This window comes from Pongo abelii, chromosome 18 (genome assembly GCF_028885655.2).
Source record: "Pongo abelii isolate AG06213 chromosome 18, NHGRI_mPonAbe1-v2.0_pri, whole genome shotgun sequence".
Classification (NCBI taxonomy): Eukaryota; Metazoa; Chordata; class Mammalia; order Primates; family Hominidae; genus Pongo; species Pongo abelii.
In genome coordinates this window covers 11,682,068-11,700,321 of record NC_072003.2, presented here as the reverse complement: position 1 = coordinate 11,700,321, position 18,254 = coordinate 11,682,068, and the positions used below count along the sequence as shown (strand labels likewise).

At 41.9% G+C, this 18,254-nt stretch overlaps 1 protein-coding gene across 9 annotated transcripts in view; it reads right to left on the bottom strand.

Moving 5' to 3' along the window:
- ATF7IP2 (activating transcription factor 7 interacting protein 2) overlaps positions 1–4,356 on the bottom strand; it is a 95,017-nt gene extending 90,661 nt beyond the window's left edge. For 2 of the 9 annotated variants that reach the window (XM_054533455.2, XM_054533452.2), the window contains exons 1-3: positions 4,229–4,356; positions 3,080–3,220; positions 2,876–2,992 (exon numbers count right to left, since the gene is read on the bottom strand). The gene's annotated coding sequence lies outside the window, so the exon portion shown is untranslated. The other 7 variants (XM_054533458.2, XM_054533454.2, XM_054533457.2 and 4 more) reach the window with 5 other exon arrangements.
- Positions 4,357–18,254: the final 13,898 nt, after the last annotated feature.

Below are 18,254 nucleotides of genomic sequence, written 5' to 3'. Positions count from 1 at the left end.
TCTTAACCTGCAGATTATTCAGAAGTATGTTACTTTCCAAGCAATAGCATATTTCCTGTATCTTTGTGGTTAAAAGTTAGCTTCATCTTTTTTCCTTTTATAGTTCGAAGTTATGGGTACGTGCTGATTTAGTTTTGTTTCTTCCTGCTTCATTGGGTTTCTCCATTATAAAACATCTCTGTTCTCCAATGATGTTCTCCAGGGTAGTATCTTAACACATTATAAACACTTTAATAAGAGCAATTCTCATTAAATTAAAAAAAAAAATCTACTGAACTGAATTTTTACTGTTACTCTTTTTAAAAAGTAAAAATTAAAAAAAAAAACCCATTTAACTAAACTTGTTCAAAGTCAGATACTTCAGCCAATATTTGAACGGAGGGTCTTAAGACTCAAAGAAATCTATCACAAACACAAAACAGGTAAGTTATTATGAAGCAATAGGGCGCTTTAACAGTTATATAGTGGTTAACAAAATGACAAAACTCAGGCCAGGTGGCAGTTAATCTCATAATGAGCATGAAGTAATGCCAAGTGTGGTTCATAGACCAGCAGCATCCGCATCACCTGAATGCTAATAGAATTCTGACATTACTTTTTTCAAGTTTTATCAATGTAACAGTATAAAATGCTCACTATGAAATAAAGCAGTTGCTTGCCAGCACTCCCGAATATCTAATGGCAATCACTTTAACAACTTGTTTTTAAAATCTCAGTATTTTAAAATATTTTCATACTATTTCTTGAGTTACAAATTTTAGCCATGTCGATTTCCTGTAATTGCAGATGAAGATTTAGCTCACTTAAGTATTTTTTTGGAGGTGGGGAGGAAACATTTTAATTGGATGGTAGGGGATGGTAACACTGGACAGGGAGCACTCACAGTTCCAAGAGTTTCCCTCCAAATTATAAAGACGTTATTCTAATTAGCTAGATATTCTATAGCCAGGTCTTATGCCCAAGGGAAGGAGGGGAGGATGTGAAAAGCATTGTGGTCTGCTCTCCTGTCATTCATAGATCAAGTTCTGTAGCTCACACGTCTCTTACAGCTCATTGTATTTTCAGTTAAATCAATATTTAAATTGTTATAAATATTCTCTATATAGCCAGATAGACTACCATGACTACATTATCTTTCTTTCACAGTAGTTTGTCTTTTCCTGGAGATATCAACTGAACCTTCTTATAAACCTAACCTTCACTTTCCAAATTGACCAGAACTGTCGTATTATTAACCTTCCCTCCTAGTCTATGCTCTTTCAAGATCAAGCTTAAAGATCACCCCTCAAAAAAACAGCCCCAAGAGAACTACTACTTCTTTATCTAAATTTCCCACTAAAAATTTTTTTTTTTTTTTTTTTTTTTTTTTGAGATGGAGTCTTGCTCTGTCGCCCAGGCTGGAGTGCAGTGGTGCAATCTCGGCTCACTGCAAGCTCCGCCTCCTGGCTTCACGCCATTCTCCTGCCTCAGCCTCCCGAGAAGCTGGGACTACAGGCGCCCACCACCACGCCCGGCTAATTTTTTTGTATTTTTTAGTGGAGACGGGGTTTCACCATGTTAGCCAGGATGGTCTCGAGCTCCTGACCTCGTGATCCACCTGCTTCGGCCTCCCAAAGTGCTGGGATTACAGGTGTGAGCCACTGTGCCGGCCTACAAATATTTTTTATATCTTCAATGACATGCCTTTCTTACAGTAGTTTTAATGCTGTTTAATGAATATTCACTTAAAAAACAAACCTCTGGAAAGCCACCCAAAGTTATTCTCTCCTTAATAACAAGTACTGAAAAGCCTCCCAAAGTCACTGTCTCCTTAATAAAGAGTACTAAAAAGGCCTCGGCAACTTTTGCCATGCCTATCTGATAAGCTATTTCACATAAGCATACTGTACACACTAGAGCCTCAGAGGTATACTAATGGAAACTACCACCACATTTAGTAGACACATACAATGCCTCTAAATAATTCATGGCTAACTTCAGTAACACCTCTCTGAACATTTCATGGCTTAATCAGAAGTTTAAAAAAATCCAATATATTATCTCCCTTTCCTCCAAAAAGTCATGGTTATTTCTCTCTAGATACTGGCTGACTCCAATCTGTCCCATCACTGGTAAAAATGAAGATAAAAAACTATCCTAGTCTACTGTAATGCAAAATAATTATCTAAATGATATAAGAATATGAGATAGGCCGGGCGCTAAGACTAGTGTGCCTGTCATCCTAGCACTTTGGGAGGCAGAGGCGGGCGGATCACCTGAGGTCAGGAATTCGAGACCAGCCTGGCCAACAAGGTGAAACCCCATCTCTACTAAAAATACAAAAACTAGGCGGGCGCCTATAATCCCAGCTACTTGCCAGGCTGAGGCAGGAGAATCACTCGAACCCGGAGGGCGGAGGTTGCAGTGAGCCGAGATCGCGCCACTTCACTCCAGCCTGAGCCAGAGTAAATCTCTGCCTCAAAAAAAAATAAGATAAAATAAAATAAATGAGATAGATAAGTCACCGCAGTGTGTGTGTGGGGTGGGGGTGGGGGGGGGAAGTAAAATAGACTATGACATAGAATGAGAGAATACGATTTTTTGGTATTTCATATTATCTCGCTCAACAATGAGAACTAATACTCTTGCGCATTTAAAGTTGTATTTTATTTTTAACTATCCAATATATTATTTAAACTTTGATTACATCAAATGAAATAGATTGTGCACGCTCACTATAAGAGAGCTATGATATATGCAGAAGCAAAGGTGCAGGGATCATGCAGTAGTTTCGTACCAGATTTCAAGATATCAAGTAGCAAGGAAACACAATGGAATTGAAGGCTGAGGTGAAGTACAGGCATAAGGCAAGGAAAGCAGAACATTCAAGATGTACCTATATACACCAGTTCTTAAAACGCGCAAATCATTTCCAGTAAGGCACCGGCTCATGTATTTCTGTTGAGGCAGAAGTCAATCTTAGGATGTGGTCTGTACATATCTGCAGATAAGACTGAGAGTGAAGTAAATTTGATTAAGATCGGAGTCAACACTTCTACAAATGTATTGCAGAATAAAGAAGCTAAGAAGAAAGGCATACTTCACAAAAGCTGAATTCAGTGTTATTAGTCCTTCATTCAGATGATTCATTTTTGCATTTTCAATTGCTTTCCTGTGATATAACTTATCTTGGTCTTCCCCATTTGTTTTGCAAATAGTTATGTCGCAGGTCATTTACTGGCTACAATAAATATGACAAGATCATAATAAAAACAGTATTAAGTCGCAATCTAGAATAACAATTTAAGTGAATATGACATAATTTTTCTAATGTGGACTATTCAGTACAACTGTCCTCTTCTATACATATTAACCATATACAAGTCTTCAGAGCAGAAAAAGCCGTTGTGTCTTAAAGGAAGGAACACGTGGTTAGAAACTTCATTTTCAACACAGAAACATGGAAACGTAGAAGCCCGTTTCCTTAAGTGCGGTAAGGTTTTAACAGAAATAAAGCAAAAATAATTACTGCGTCCTCTCTTTCTCAAACTTGCTTGCCAAACTTGGAGAAAATTGGTTAGAGAAGGGCGATAAGATGGAACTTTCTTAAAAACATATTCATAAAAACGAACTTCTACCTTAAGGAAATCGTCTTCCTTAAATCCTACCATCCCTACACCGGCAAGCTCTGAGGTACGGGATTTCAGCATTTTACTCAGAATTTTGTATGTTTCCTGATGCTCTGGTCCCTACTTTTTAACAAACTTCAAGGCCGCCTGTCGAGATCCGGTTGCCTTCTGGCACCTGGCTTCATTAGATGATTAAAACGACTCAAGAAAATTTGGCAATGGGACACTAAAGTTGGTGGAGGTGGAGATTTATCCGTTAATTTCTGAAAGCATTCCGGACAAGAGCGAGCTTTCACTTACCCCTCAGGACAAAAAACACGGACCACTTCCCTCCGCAGTCCCCAACCCCAGGGCCGCCCGGACCTAGGGCCGCACACCACTCCCGTTTCACCAGCACCCCTCTGCGAAAACGGTGCAGACGCGCCCGTCTGCCCCTCAGGGGCCTATTCCCGGCCCGGTCAGACGGCCCCGCGGGCGCTTTTCAGTCAGGGCAGCCTCGCCGCAAACGTCCGGTCGGCCCGGCGCTCCGAGGCCGGCCCACAGAGAGGCGACCGACGCTCCCAGAGCCGCCACCCCGCCAATCGCCGCTCTCGCAGGACACTCGCCCGGCCCCAACGTACCTAGAGCGGCGCCGCGCCAGCCGCAGCAATCCCCACAGCCACTTCCAACCGCAGCCGTTAACAATGGTGGGCCAGCCAGGACCTGCTGAAGTAGGTCTCCCTACGCCCACCCCCAGCTGACTATGGACCAATGGCAGCGCGAATGTGCGGCAGCCCAGCCAATCAGGCACAGCCAGCTAGAGTGGGCGGGGCGAAGGGTCGTGAGGGAAAATGGAAGTAGGCTGAGGGGCGCCTGGGGTTCGCCTCCGTGGGTGCTTCTTCCGGTCAGCCACCGGGGCTTACCCGCCATAATGCAGATGCAGGCTCCTGAGCTGGGCCTTTCTTTTGAGTGACTCGTGTGAAGATTTAGACTTTCGAAACTTATTAGGAATAAGACCTTATTTACAAAAACAATGCCTCACCCCGATCGGTAGTTTCTGATTTGAATTTTTTAATATTGTTTGAAAATATTTATCTTATTTTTTTGACGACTCCTTAAATTTTGCGACGCAGGAGATTGGTCCGAGCACCGTAGTCTTTTTTTTTTTTTTTTTTTGAGACGGAGTTTCACTCTTGTCGCCCAGGCTGGAGTTCAGTGGCGTGATCTCAGCTCACTGCAACCCCCATTTCCCATCTCATAGGTTCAAGCGATTCTCCTGCCTTAGCCTCCCGAGTAGCTGGGACCACAGGTGTGCACCACCATGCCCGGCTAATTTTTGTACTTTTAATAGACATGGGGTTTCACTATGTTGGCCAGGCTGGTCTTGAACTTCTGACCTCAGGTGATCCGCCCACCTCTGCCTCCCCAAATGTTGGGATTACAGGCAAGAGCCACTGCACCCACCCGCACCATAGCCTTGAGTTTGCTAAATTGTCCTGGGAACCTGCCAGCCTTGGCTGCTTGTGATTTCATGAGGCCCAATGCCTTAGGTGGCTGTGCACTTGGATGCCATGAACTCACTCAACAGCTGGTCACTGAATGCCCACTATGTAGAAAGTACAGGAAATACAACAGCGGGTTAGATCCATAATGCCCTCTTTTTAATTAATTAATTAATTAATTAATTTATTTATTTATTTATTTGACAGAGTTTCGCTCTTGTTGCCTAGGCTGGAGTGCAATGGCGCAATCCCGGCTCACCACAACCTCCGCCTCCCGGGTTCAAGCACTTCTCCTACCTCAGCCCCTCCTCAAGTAGCTGTGATTATAGGCATTCGCCACCGTGCCTGGCTAAGTTTTTTTTGTATTTTTAGTAGAGACCGGAGTTTCTCAATGTTGGTCAGGCTGGTCATGAACTCCCGACCTCAGGTAATCCACCTGCCTCGGCCTCCCAAAGTGCTGGGATTACAGGCGTGAGCCACCACGCTTGTCATGAGGCTAGAGCTGCCTGCCTTGTCACTTCCAGTTAGGAGAAAAATAAGGCGAGTCTGGACAATCTAGGTTAGGTCATCAACGGAATAACATACTCCAACCAGCCAGTTCCCCAAATATGCTCCAGGGATCTAGGGGTAATCTTTAATGTCAATCCTATTTTTATAATTGTACTATTTTTATAATAATATAAAGATGATTTTGCTTTTTTCATTCTCTGAGTCAGGAGAGTCAAGGGAATTTTCTAGAAGCCTCTGGAAAATTGACGTGTGATATTGCTACAGATTGAATACAGAAGCAGACATGAGAATCTAACTACCAACCTGGGCAACAAAGTGAGACCCCCACTTTTCTAGAAAAGTAAAAATAAAAAGTTAGCGGCATCCTTCCAGCTACACGGAAGGCTGAGAGGATGGGAGGATCGCTTAAGCTCAGGAGTTAGGGACTGCAGTGAGCTGTGATAGTGTCACTGCACTCCACCCTGGGTGATAGAGCAAGAGACTGTCTTAGATAAGAGAGAGAGAGGCCAAGCGCAGTGGCTCACATCTGTAATCCCAGCACTTTGGGAGGCCGAGGCAGCCAGATCATGAGGTCAGTAGTTCGAGACCAGCCTGGCCAACATAATGAAACCCCATCTCTACTAAAAATACAAAAATTAGCCAGGCATGGAGGCGCGTGCCTGTAATCCCAGCTACTCAGGAAGCTGAAGCACGAGAATCGACTGAACCTGGGAGGTGGAGTTTGTGGTAAGCCGAGATCGCACTACTGCACCCCAGCATGGGCAACAGAGTGAGACTCCGTCTCAAAAAAAAAAAAAAAAAAAGAAAGATAGAGTCTTACTGTATTAAGTTAGACATTAAGGAAATTAGCAAAAATGTAAAACAATCCTAATCTTTGCACATTTTTTGTTGTTCTAGAACATGATTTTGAAAATAATTATAGGGTTGCTAAGAGAGATAGTGTGGGAGGGAGTGGGAGGTAGTAAGTTGCAGTCAGATAAGGAATTTGGACTTAATTCAGTTAACAGTGAGTAACTAGCCTTTAGAAATGTTATGTCTATTTAAGGTACTAGGATATCTTGTATGTCATTTTAACAATAGTATATAATAGGCCAGGCGCATGCCTGTAATCCTAGCATTTTGTTATGTCTATTTAAGATACTAGGATATCTTGTATTTCATTTTAACAATAGTAATATAATAGGCCAGGTGGACACCTGTAATCCTAGCATTTTAGGAGGCCAAGACTGACAGATAGCTAGAGCCCAGGAGTTTGAGACCAGCCTGGGCAATATAGCGAGACCCCATCTCTATAAAAAAATTATAATAATTGATATTTACTGGACATTATGTTAATAACGTTTATCGTTGGCTGGGTGCGGTGGCTCATGCCTGTAATCCCAGCACTTTGGGAGGCCAAGGTGGGCAGATCACTTAAGATCAAGAGATCGAGACCATCCTGGCCAACATGGTGAAACCCCGTCTCTACCAAAAATACAAAAATTAGCTGGGCGTGATGGTGCGCACCTGTAGTCCCAGCTACTTGGGAGGCTGAGGCAGGAGAATTGCTTGAACCTGAAAGAAGGAGGTTGCAATGAGCCAAGATCATGCCACTGCACTCCAGACTGGTGACAGAGTGAGGCTCCGTCTCAACAAATAAATAAATAAATTCATTCACATAATGTGCTATATGAAGTACTATGAAGTCTCTCAATTTGCTGTTTGACTTTTTAAAATAAATAATGCTTAACATAATAACAGATACAGTTGCTTGTACATTTCTTGACTTATAGTAGACACTTGATGTACAGTAACTATTATTATTAAAATTAATAAAGCTGAGAATATCAATGATCTTGAGTAAATTCTTTAGATTTTTGTGTTGGAATGCTTTCTTGTTTGTTAGTTTTCTTCCATTGAGGATTGTGGTGGGCAGAATTTGTATTCCCATGATCTTTGTCTCCTAGTGTGTGTCTTATGGTTATAAGTCACCTTACATGGCAAAAGGGACTTTGCAAATATGATTAAGGTTATAATCAGCTGACCTTAAGATGGAGGACTTAACCTGGATTTTCCTGGTGAGTACAGTGCAATCACGTGAATCCCTAAAGGCAAAAGACAAGTCACACAGATGCAGCAGAAAGGAAAGTCATAGATTTTCAAATCACAGGCAGAACTCAGCCCATGGTTCCTGACTTGAAGATGAGAGGGACCACAAGCAAACCTTGAGAATGAAAGTAGTACTGCCAACGACCTGAATGAACCCAGAAGCAGATTCTTCTGCAGAGCCTTAGCTGGCTGACAGCCTATTGAGACCCTAAGCAGAGTTCCCAGCTGAGTCCACTGTACTTCTGACTTCTATATAGAACTGTGAGATAAGTGGGTAGCGTTTTAAGCCATTATGTTTGTGGTAACATTTTATGGCAACAATAGAAAACAAATGCAAACGTTCATTCCACACGCTTCTCAGCACTCCTAAGGCGAGGTGGAAACCCTATGAGCTACATTTCCCAGGAGCCCTTGCCTCCTGTATTCTGGATTCACATGTGTTTTACCCAGTGGAATGCACTTCCTGAAATTTGAAAAGTGGCAGAGATACATGTTACTGTGGGTTTTTTCCTTAGGCTTTGGCTTTGTTTCACACCAGTCCCTGTCTAAGTTATTTATTTTTTTTATTTATTTTTTTTTTTAGCTTCTTTTTTTTTTATTTTTTATTTTTTTATTTTTTTATTTTTTTTAAATTTATTTTATTATTATTATTATTATTATTATACTTTAGGTTTTATGGTACATGTGCACAATGTGCAGGTAAGTTACATATGTATACATGTGCCATGCTGGTGCGCTGCACCCACCAACTCGTCATCTAGCATTAGGTATATCTCCCAATGCTATCCTTCCCCCCTCCCCCCACCCCACAACAGTCCCCGAAGTGTGATGTTCCCCTTCCTGTGTCCATGTGTTCTCATTGTTCAATTCCCACCTATGAGTGAGAATATGCGGTGTTTAAAGGCAGCTGTGACAACAGTGGTTTCCTGAACTTTTCTGCCCTTTGGGCAGCAGAAGCAGCACCCTTCTTATTCTCTGGACCACAGAGGCAGCAGCACAAATGAAAACCAATGTGAGGCTGGGCGTGGTGGCTCACGCTTGTAATTCCAGCAGTTTGGGAGGCCAAGGCAGGTGGATCACCTGAGGTCAGGAGTTCGAGGCCAGCCTGACCAATATGATGAAACCTTGTCTCTACTAAAAATACAAAAATTAGCTAAGCGTGGTGGCGGGCACCTGTAATCCCAGCTACTAAGGAGGCTGAGGTAGGATAATTGCTTGAACCCAGAGGCAGAGGTTGCGGTGAGCCGAGATCGCACCATTGCACTCCAGCCTAGGTGACAAGAATGAAACTCCATCTAAAAAAAAAAAAGAAAGAAAACCAATGTGACAGTAGCTCCTCCAGACCTTACAAACTTATGAGTATCTAATTCTCTGTACTAAATACCATTATGTTTGAAATATCTGGAGTAGTTTCGTTTTTCCATGACTGAACCCTAATTAATAGACTTCTCCATGCCTGAGTTTCCTGACATATAAAATGAAATTACTAACAATACATAACACATAGTAAAAATGTAACCATTTAGAATTATTGCATGAATTAAATTACATTGACTCAATTCATGTAAAGTGCTCAATAGAGTACTTAACCAATAGTAAGTGTTCGATAAACATTTGTTACTATTTTATTTTCTAAGGGGCTATTAGTGTGATTACCATATTGGCACTACAAAATGCCAGTTTATTCTACCTTTTCTCTAACCTATCATGAACATTCCTAGCTTGAAAACAAACATACACCAGCCTTAGCAACATAGAGAGACCCTGTCTCTACAGTTATTGTGTGTGTTTTTTTTTTTTTTTTTGGTTAGCCAGGTGTCGTGGTGTGTGTCTATATTCCTAGCTACTCAGGAGGCTGAAGTGGGAGGACTACTTCAGCCCAGGAGTTCCAGGCTGCACTCCAGCCTGGGTGACAGAGCAACACCAAAGAGAAAAAAAAAAGAAGAAGAAAGTAAAAGAAAAGGGGCCAGGCATAGTGGCTCATGCCTGTAATCCCAGTGCTTTAGGAGGCCAAGGCAGGCAGATCACAAGGTCAGGAGTTCGAGACCAGCCTGGCCAACATGGTGAAACCCTGTCTCCACTAAAAATACAAAAAATTATCTGGTCGAGTGGCAGGCACCTGTAATCCCAGATGCTCGGGAGGCTGAGGCCCGAGAATTACTTGAACCTGGGAGGCAGAGGATGCAGTGAGCTGAGACCGTGCCACTGCACTGCAGCCTGGGCAACAAAGCGAGCCTCTGTCTCAAAAAAAGAGAAAAACGAAAAGAAAAGAAAAGAAAACACACATGCATTGTGAGGACTAAACTCTGATTTTTAAAAATCTTGGCCAATTTCCTATCTAAGGGACCTGGGGAGTCATGCCCTACAAACCATAAATTCTCATCAGTTGGGTATAAAACCTGTATATCATGACTTACTTTCCGACCTGACAAGAAAGTAAAAATATTTCACCCCAAAATATGTTTCTTTGCCATATTTTGAAATGATCCTGCAAAGCTGTCCTTTGTGGAGCAAAATGTGCATCTGTAAAGAATCTCTATTAACACAGCTAGATATTTTTCTTCCAGGCCCTCCCAATCCTGAAGAGATTAAGTAAAACTCTAGCATCCTTTAAAGGTATGAATAGGAAACATGTGTCATCTGTTGTCTCTAAGGGCAGCCACTATAAGACTTCAAAAGAACCTTGGTCTCCATAGTCTTTTATCTTAATCTGAACATTTCTTGATCCCACGTCTTTTTTCTTTTAGATGGAGTTTCACTCTTGTTGCACAGCCCAGGCTGGAGTGCAGTGGCGCGATCTTGACTCACTGCAACCTCCACCTCCTGGGTTCAAGTGATGCTCCTGCCTCAGCCTACAGAGTAGCTGGGATTACAGGTGTGCACCACCATGTCCGGCTAACTTTTTTTGTATTTTTAATAGAGACGGGGTTTCACCAGGTTGGCCAGGCTGGTCTCGAACTCCTGACCTCAGATGAACCACCTGCCTCAGCCTCCCAAAGTGCTGGAATTACAGGCATGAGCCACTGCGCCCAGCCTGATCCCAGGTCTTTAGACAAACTCAACCAATCGTCAATCAGAATGTTTAAATTTTCCTATAGCCTGGAAGCCCCCACCACTCCTGCCTTTCTGGACCAAACCAATGTATTTCTTCAATGTGTTTGATTGATGTCTTATACCTTCCTAAAATGTATAAAACCAAGTTGCACCCCAACCACTTTGGGTACATGTTCTCAGGACCTCCTGCGGGCTGTGTCATAGGCCATGGTCACTCATATTTGGATTAGAATAAATGTCTTCACATATTTTACAGAGGGTGACTCTTTTCATAGACAATTGCCACCTCTTTATCTATTGGAGGGCTTTAGCAGCCACAAAATAACATAAGAAGTCAGAATTATATGTAGTTTTCAGACTGTCACGTATAAAAAAACAACTCTGAGGTTAGACTATTTTGTATTGGTCTTTACTGGATTTTTTTTTTTTTTTTGAGAAGGAGTTTTGCTCTTGTTGCCCAGGCTGGAATGCAATGGCTCGATCTCGGCTGACTGCAACCTCCGCCTCCCAGGTTCAAGCGAGTCTCCTGCCTCAGCCTCCCGAGTAGCTGGGATTACAGGCATGTGCCACCACACCCAGCTAATTTTGTAGTTTTAGTAGAGATGGGGTTTCTCCATGTTGGTCAGGGTGGTCTCGAACTCCGGACCTCAGGTGATCCACCCCCTGTGGCCTGCCAAAGTGCTGGGATTACAGGCCTGAGACACTGAGCCGATCTCTTTTTTTTTTTTTTAGATGGAGTCTCACACTGTCACCAGGCTGCAGTGCAGTGGCACGATCTCAGCTCACCATAACTTCTGCCTCCTGGGTTGAACTGATTCTCCTGCCTCAGCCTCCGGAGTAGCTGGGACTAATGGCGCGTGCCACCATGCCCGGCTAATCTTTTGTATTTTTAGTAGAGACGGGGTTTCACTGTGTTAGCCAGGATGATCTCCATCTCCCAACTTCGTCATCCACCTGCCTCGGCCTCCCAAAGTGATGGGATTATAGGTGTGAGCCACCGTGCCTGGCCCAGATTGATTCCCTTTCAAAAGCCATATAAAGCCAGGCATGGTGGCTCACGCCTGTAATCCCAGCACTTTGGAAGGCCAAGGCAGGCAGATCACCTGAGGTCAGGAGTTTGAGATCAGCCTGGCCAAGTGGTGAAACCCCGTCTCTACTAAAAATACAAAAATTAGCTGGGTATGGTGGTGGGCGCCTGTAATCCCAGCTACTTGGGACGCTGAGGCATGAGAATTGCTTGAACCCAGAAGACAGAGGTTGCAGTGAGCCGAGATCACGCCGCTACACTCCAGCCTATGCAACAGAGCGAGACTCCATCTCAAAAAAAAAGTCTGGAAATACGGCCATCACAGTAGGCAAAAACACTTTTATGGTGACTATGGAATAGTAACTCCTGTCTACCTTACAATTGTCATTTCTAGCCTCTTGATCTACAGCCTCTCTAGAAGACACTGTATTATTTTAAGACTTCAGGAATTTGCATTTGTTGCTTCAACTATTTGGAAAATCCTTTTCCCCCTTCCTCAAATGGTTAATGTCTACTCATTCTTCACCTTTGGTGACAAGGTTGAGTAATTGCAACAGAGACTATAAGTTCCACAAAGCCTTTTTTTTTTTTTTTTTTTTTTTGAGATAGAGACTCACTGTGTCCCTAGGCTGGCGTGCAGTGGTGCCATCTTGGGTCACCGCAATCTCTGCCTCCCAGGATGAAGCGATGCCCTGCCTCAGCCTCCTGAGTAGCTGGGGTTGCAGGCACCCACCACCACCACACCTGGCTAATTTTTGTATTTTCAGTAGAGACGGGGTTTCACCATTCTGACCATGCTGGTTTTGAACTCCTGACCTCATGATCCACCTGCCTCGGCCTCTCAAAGTGCTGGGATTACAGGCATCAGCCACTGTGCCCAGGCCACAAAGTCTTTTAAAGAAAAGTGGGACAACCCCTTCGAGAGATCATAGTAGGCCAATCCTTCCATTGACAACTACGTCTACTCATTCTTCAAATCACTTCACCTTTACCTGCAGCATAATGTTTATTATATTGTTTTTTCTCTTTTCTCATTTGTCTCTTCTTACTATTTATGAGCATTTTGAGGTAGTGGCTCATCTTTCAGGTAACATGTAAAATAATGCGGGTAAAGAACTTTAAAAAGTACCTGCCCTATAGTAAGTGCTTAGTAAAACTTTACAACAACTATTACAAATATAATCATCACCATCCTCTCATTATCATTGTATCTCCTTGTTTCCATTATATGACTATATAATAGATGCTCAATAAAAGAAGCTCATAAAATGAAAGACAATGAATAAATTCATTCAGAATTAGTTTTTCAACATATCTTTATAATATCATTTTGACAAGCATACATCAAAATAGAACAATTGAAATTTATTTAAGGCAAAATTATAGATAGCAACATAATTGCTGATTATGAATGCAATATTGGATTATAGGATAGAAATACTGTTATCGTGAATATATTTCTTAAAGTATGATTACTGTGATGGTTAAATTTTATGTGGTAACTTAGCAAGACTATGATACCCAGTTGTTTGAAACATAAGTCTAGATATCGTTGTGAAAATATTCTGTAGATGTGATTCACATCTATAATCAACTGACTTTAAGTAAATTACTTTAAATAATATGTGTGAGCCTAATCCAATTAGTCCAAGATGTTAAGAGAAAAAACAGGCTTCCCAGAGAAGGAATTATGCCACAAAACTAACATAGAAATCCTGCCTCAGACCAGGCACAATGGCTCATGCCTATAATCTCAATACTTTGGGAGGCCGAGATAGGAGGATGGCTTCAGTCCAGGCATTTGAGACCAGCCTGGGCTGAACTGAGACCCCATCTCTACAAAAATAAAAATAAAAAAATTATCTGGACATGGTGGCTTACACCTGTAATCCCAGCTACTTGGAAAGCTGAGGTGGGAGGATCCTTTGAGCCCACGAAGTTGAAGCTATAGTGAGCCATTGTAGCACCGCTGTACTCCAGCCTGGGCAACAAAGCAAGACAAAGAAATCCTGCCTGAGTTTCTAGCTTGCAATCCTGCCCAACAAATTTCCTACTCAAGACTACAGCATCAGGCCAGGCATGGTGGCCCACACCTATAATTCCAGCGTTTTGGGAGGCTGAGGTAGGTGGATAATTTGAGGTCAGGAGTTAGAGACCAGTTGGCCAACATGGTGAAACCCCATCTCTACTAAAAACATGAAAATGAGCCGGGCATGGTGGCGCATGCTTGTAATCCCAGCTACTCAGGAAGCTGGGGCAGGAGGATCGCTTGAACCAAGGAGGCAGGGGTTGCAGTGAGCCAAGAACATGCCACTGCACTCCAGCCTGGGAGACAGAACGAGACTCCATCTTAAAAAAAGAAAAACAAAAAACAACTCAAACAACTCTCAGGGCAGAAACATGGCTATTTGGAAGACATTCCTTATAAACACTGAAAGACAAATGAACAACCTGCTGCCACATGAGGCAAAATACTATAGTTAAGCAAAAAAAAAAAAAAAAAAAAAAGATACACTAAATGCCTTGGAAGAAAAGCTCATGATTGGGATTCACCGAATAATTAGGGCAGTAAACACCAACAATGAATCCTAGGGAATATTGAAAGCCATGCCCTTGCCCACAGCATGATTAATATTCATAAAAGACCTGAGAAGATCCTACCCTATGATTTTAACTCTGGCTGATTGGTAGAGAAAAAAGGAACTGAATGCTAAAGCAGAGACAAAGAGCTCCAAGAAAGGTAAATGCAAAGGACTCCACACTAACATGTTATATCATCAAACTGTCAAATACCAAAGATACAGAGAGAATCTTGAAAGCAGCAAGAGAGAGGCCGTCTGTCATGTAAAGGGGATCCTCCAAAAGATCAACAGCCAATTTCTCAGCAGAAACCAAGGAGGTCAGAAGACAGTGGGATGACAAATTTAAAGTGCTGAAAGAAAAAACAAAACAAAACAAAAACAAAGGGAAAAAAAAACAAAAAACAACCACACTGTCAACCAGGAATTTGATAGGCAAAACTAGCCTTCAAAAATGAAGAAGAAAATAGGACATTGCCAGATAAACAAAAGCTGAAGAAATACAGAACTAGCAAACCTGCCCTACAAAAAATGCTAAAAAGACTCCTTCGGGCTGGGCGCGATGGCTCACGCCTATAATCCCAGCACTTTGGGAGGCCGAGGTGGGCGGATCACGAGGTCAGGAGTTCAAGACCAGCTTGGCCAATATGGTGAAACCTTGTCTCTACTAAAAATACAAAAATTATCAAGGCATGGTAGCAGATGCCTGTAGTCCTAGCTACTCGGAAGGCTGAGGCAGGAGAATTGCTTGAACCTGGGAGGCGGAGGTTGCAGTGAGCCAAGATTGTGCCACTGCACTCTAGCCTGGGTGACAGAGCAAGACTCTGTCTCAAAAAAAAAAAAAAAAAAAGACTCCTTCAAGAAATCCTGAAAGAAAATAAAAGGACACTGAACAGTAACACAAAGCTATATGAAGAAATAAAAAACATTGGTAAAAATAACTACCAAGAAAAATACAAACACCAGCATTATTTTATTTTTGGTTGATTACCCCTTATTTTATTTCTGTGTGATTTTAAACATTCAAAAATAAGTCTATGTTAATAGGCACACAATGTATAAAGATAAAATTTGTGATAAGGCTGAGTGCGGTGGCTCATGCCTGTAATCCGAGCACTTTGGGAGGCCAAGACAGGCAGATCACCTGAGGTCAGGAGTTTGAGACCAGCCTGGCTAACATGGCAAAACCCTGTCTCTACTAAAACTACAAAAATTAGTTGGGCATGGTGGCAGGCGCCTGTAATCTCAGCTACTTGGGAGGCTGAGACAGGAGAATCACTTGAACCTAGGAGGCAGAAATTGCAGTGAGCCAAGATCATGCCACTGTACTCCAGCCTGGGTAAAAGAGCAAGACCATGTCTCAAAAAACAAACAAACAAAAAATTGTGACAGCAATAACATATGGGGAGGTAAGGAACTGTATAAGAGCAGGAATTCTGTGTGCTATTGAATTTAGGTGATAATAATACAGTACCTTAAGAGTCTAGTTGTAATCTTCAGGTAACAACTAAGAAAATAAATTTTTAAAAATTAACATGCTGGGCATGGTGGCTCACACCTGTAATCCCAGCACTTTGGGAGCCCGAGGCAGGTGGATCACGTGAGGTCAGTAGTTCGAGACCAGCCTGGCCAAGATAGTGAAACCCCATCTCTACTAAAAATACAAAAATTAGCTAGGTGTGGTGGTGGGTGCCTGTAATCCCAGCTACTCGGGAGGCTGAAGCAGGAGAATCACTTGAACCCAGGAGGCGGAGGTTGCAGTGAGCCGAGATCATGCCATTGCACTCCAGCCTGTGTGACCGAGCGAGACTCCATCGCAAAAAAAAAAAAAAAAAGAAAAAGAAATTCACAGAAAAGGAAATGAAAAATAAATAAAAATGGTACGCTACAAAAAAATCACTTAAACCCAAAAGAAAAAGGTAATGGAAGAATTGAGAAACAACATCAAAAAAAGACATGGAGAGGCCAGGCGTGGTGGCTCATACCTGTAATCCCAGCAGTTTGGGAGTCCAAGGCAGGCAGATCAGTTGAAGTCAGGAGTTCGAGGCCACCATGGCCAACATGGTGAAACGCTGTTTCTACTAAAAATACAAAAATTAGCTGGGCATGTTTGTGGATGCCTGTAATCCCAGCTACTCAGGAGGCTGAGGCCAGAGAATCACTTGAACCTGGGAGATAGAGGTTGAAGTGAGCCCAGATTGCGCCACTGCACTTGAGTCTGGGCACCAGAGTGAGACTTCATCTCCAATTAAAACAAAAAAAGACAGAAAAACCAAACAGAAAAATGACAAGTCCTTCCATATCAGCAATTACTTTAAATGTGAATAGAATAAAGTCTCCAATTAAAAGCAGAGTTGGATTGACAGAATGGATTTAAAAAATAAACACAATCCTACTATGTATCTTCTATAAGAGATTTACTTTAAATGCAAAGATATAAGTAGGTTGACAGTGAAAAGATAAAAATAGATATTCTATGTAAATAGTAACAAAAAGACAGAGTGGCTATCTTAATATCAGACAAAGTAGATTTTGCACGAGTCAAAGATTGGCATTATATATCGATAAAAGGGTCAACTCATAAAGAAAATATAGCAGTTATAAACATATATGCACCTAACAACTGAGTTCAAAAATGTATGAGGCAAAACCTGACAGAAATGAAGGAAAAACTAGACAATTCTAAAATTATCATGGAGACTTCAATACCCCACTTTCAATAATGCATAGAACCACTAGGCATAAGACCAAATAGAAGGTAGAAAACTTAAACAATAGTATACAGTAACCAGACCCAATAGATAAATGGAGAACATTCTACCTGAAAACAGGAAAACATACAATTCTCCCATATACATGGAACATTGTAATATACCATATGGTAGGCATGGTAGCCCACACCTGTAATCCTAGCACTTTGGGAGGCTAAGGCAGGAGGATCACTTGAGGAACAGGAGTTTGAGACCAGCCTGGGCAGTATAGTGAGATCCTACCTCCACAAAACTAGCCAAAAAAAAAAAAAAAAAAAAAAAAAGCTGGGCATGCTTGTATGTGCCTGTAGTCCTAGATACTTGAAAGGCTGAAGTGGGAGGATCACTTGAGCCCAGGAGGCCAAGGCTGCAGTGAGCCATCATTTCACTACTGCACTCCAGCCTGGGCAACAGAGCAAGACAGTGTCTCAAAACAAAGAAACAAAAGCCTGATTTTTTGCAAATGGCAAAATTGTGTATGTTAAAATCCCCCCAAAAATCCACTGACACATTATTAATAAATGAATTTAATAAGATTGCCAGATACAAAGCCAATATACAAAAATCAATTGTGTTTGTATATATCACAATTAATAAATGAAAATGTTAAAGTAGTACTATTTCCAAAAGCATGAAAATATATCATACCTAAGTGTAACTCTAAGGAAAAAATGTGCAATACTTCCATACGGAAAATGACAAAGCATTATTAAGAGATATTAAAGAAGACAGTAGATAACATGCTATATCCCTAAATAAGTGATATTGCAATCCTATAGGGAAACAGTTTTTTTAAAATACTAAGTGATGCTGGGTCAAGTGGCCATTCATTTGGAAAAAAAAAAAAAAATCCTATTTTGCCCTCTGTCTCATGTTATACACACACACACACACACACACACACACACACACACTCAATTCCTGATAATTCCAGTTTGTTTCAACTGTTAAAGGTAAGATAATAAATTTTTTATAAGAAAATATTAAGGCCGGGCACGGTGGCTCACGCCTGTAATCCCAGCACTTTGGGAGGCCGAGACGGGCGGATCACGAGGTCAGGAGATCGAGACCATCCTGGCTAACACGGTGAAACCCCGTCTCTACTAAAAATACAAAAAATTAGCTGGGCGTGGTGGCGGGCGCCTGTAGTCCCAGCT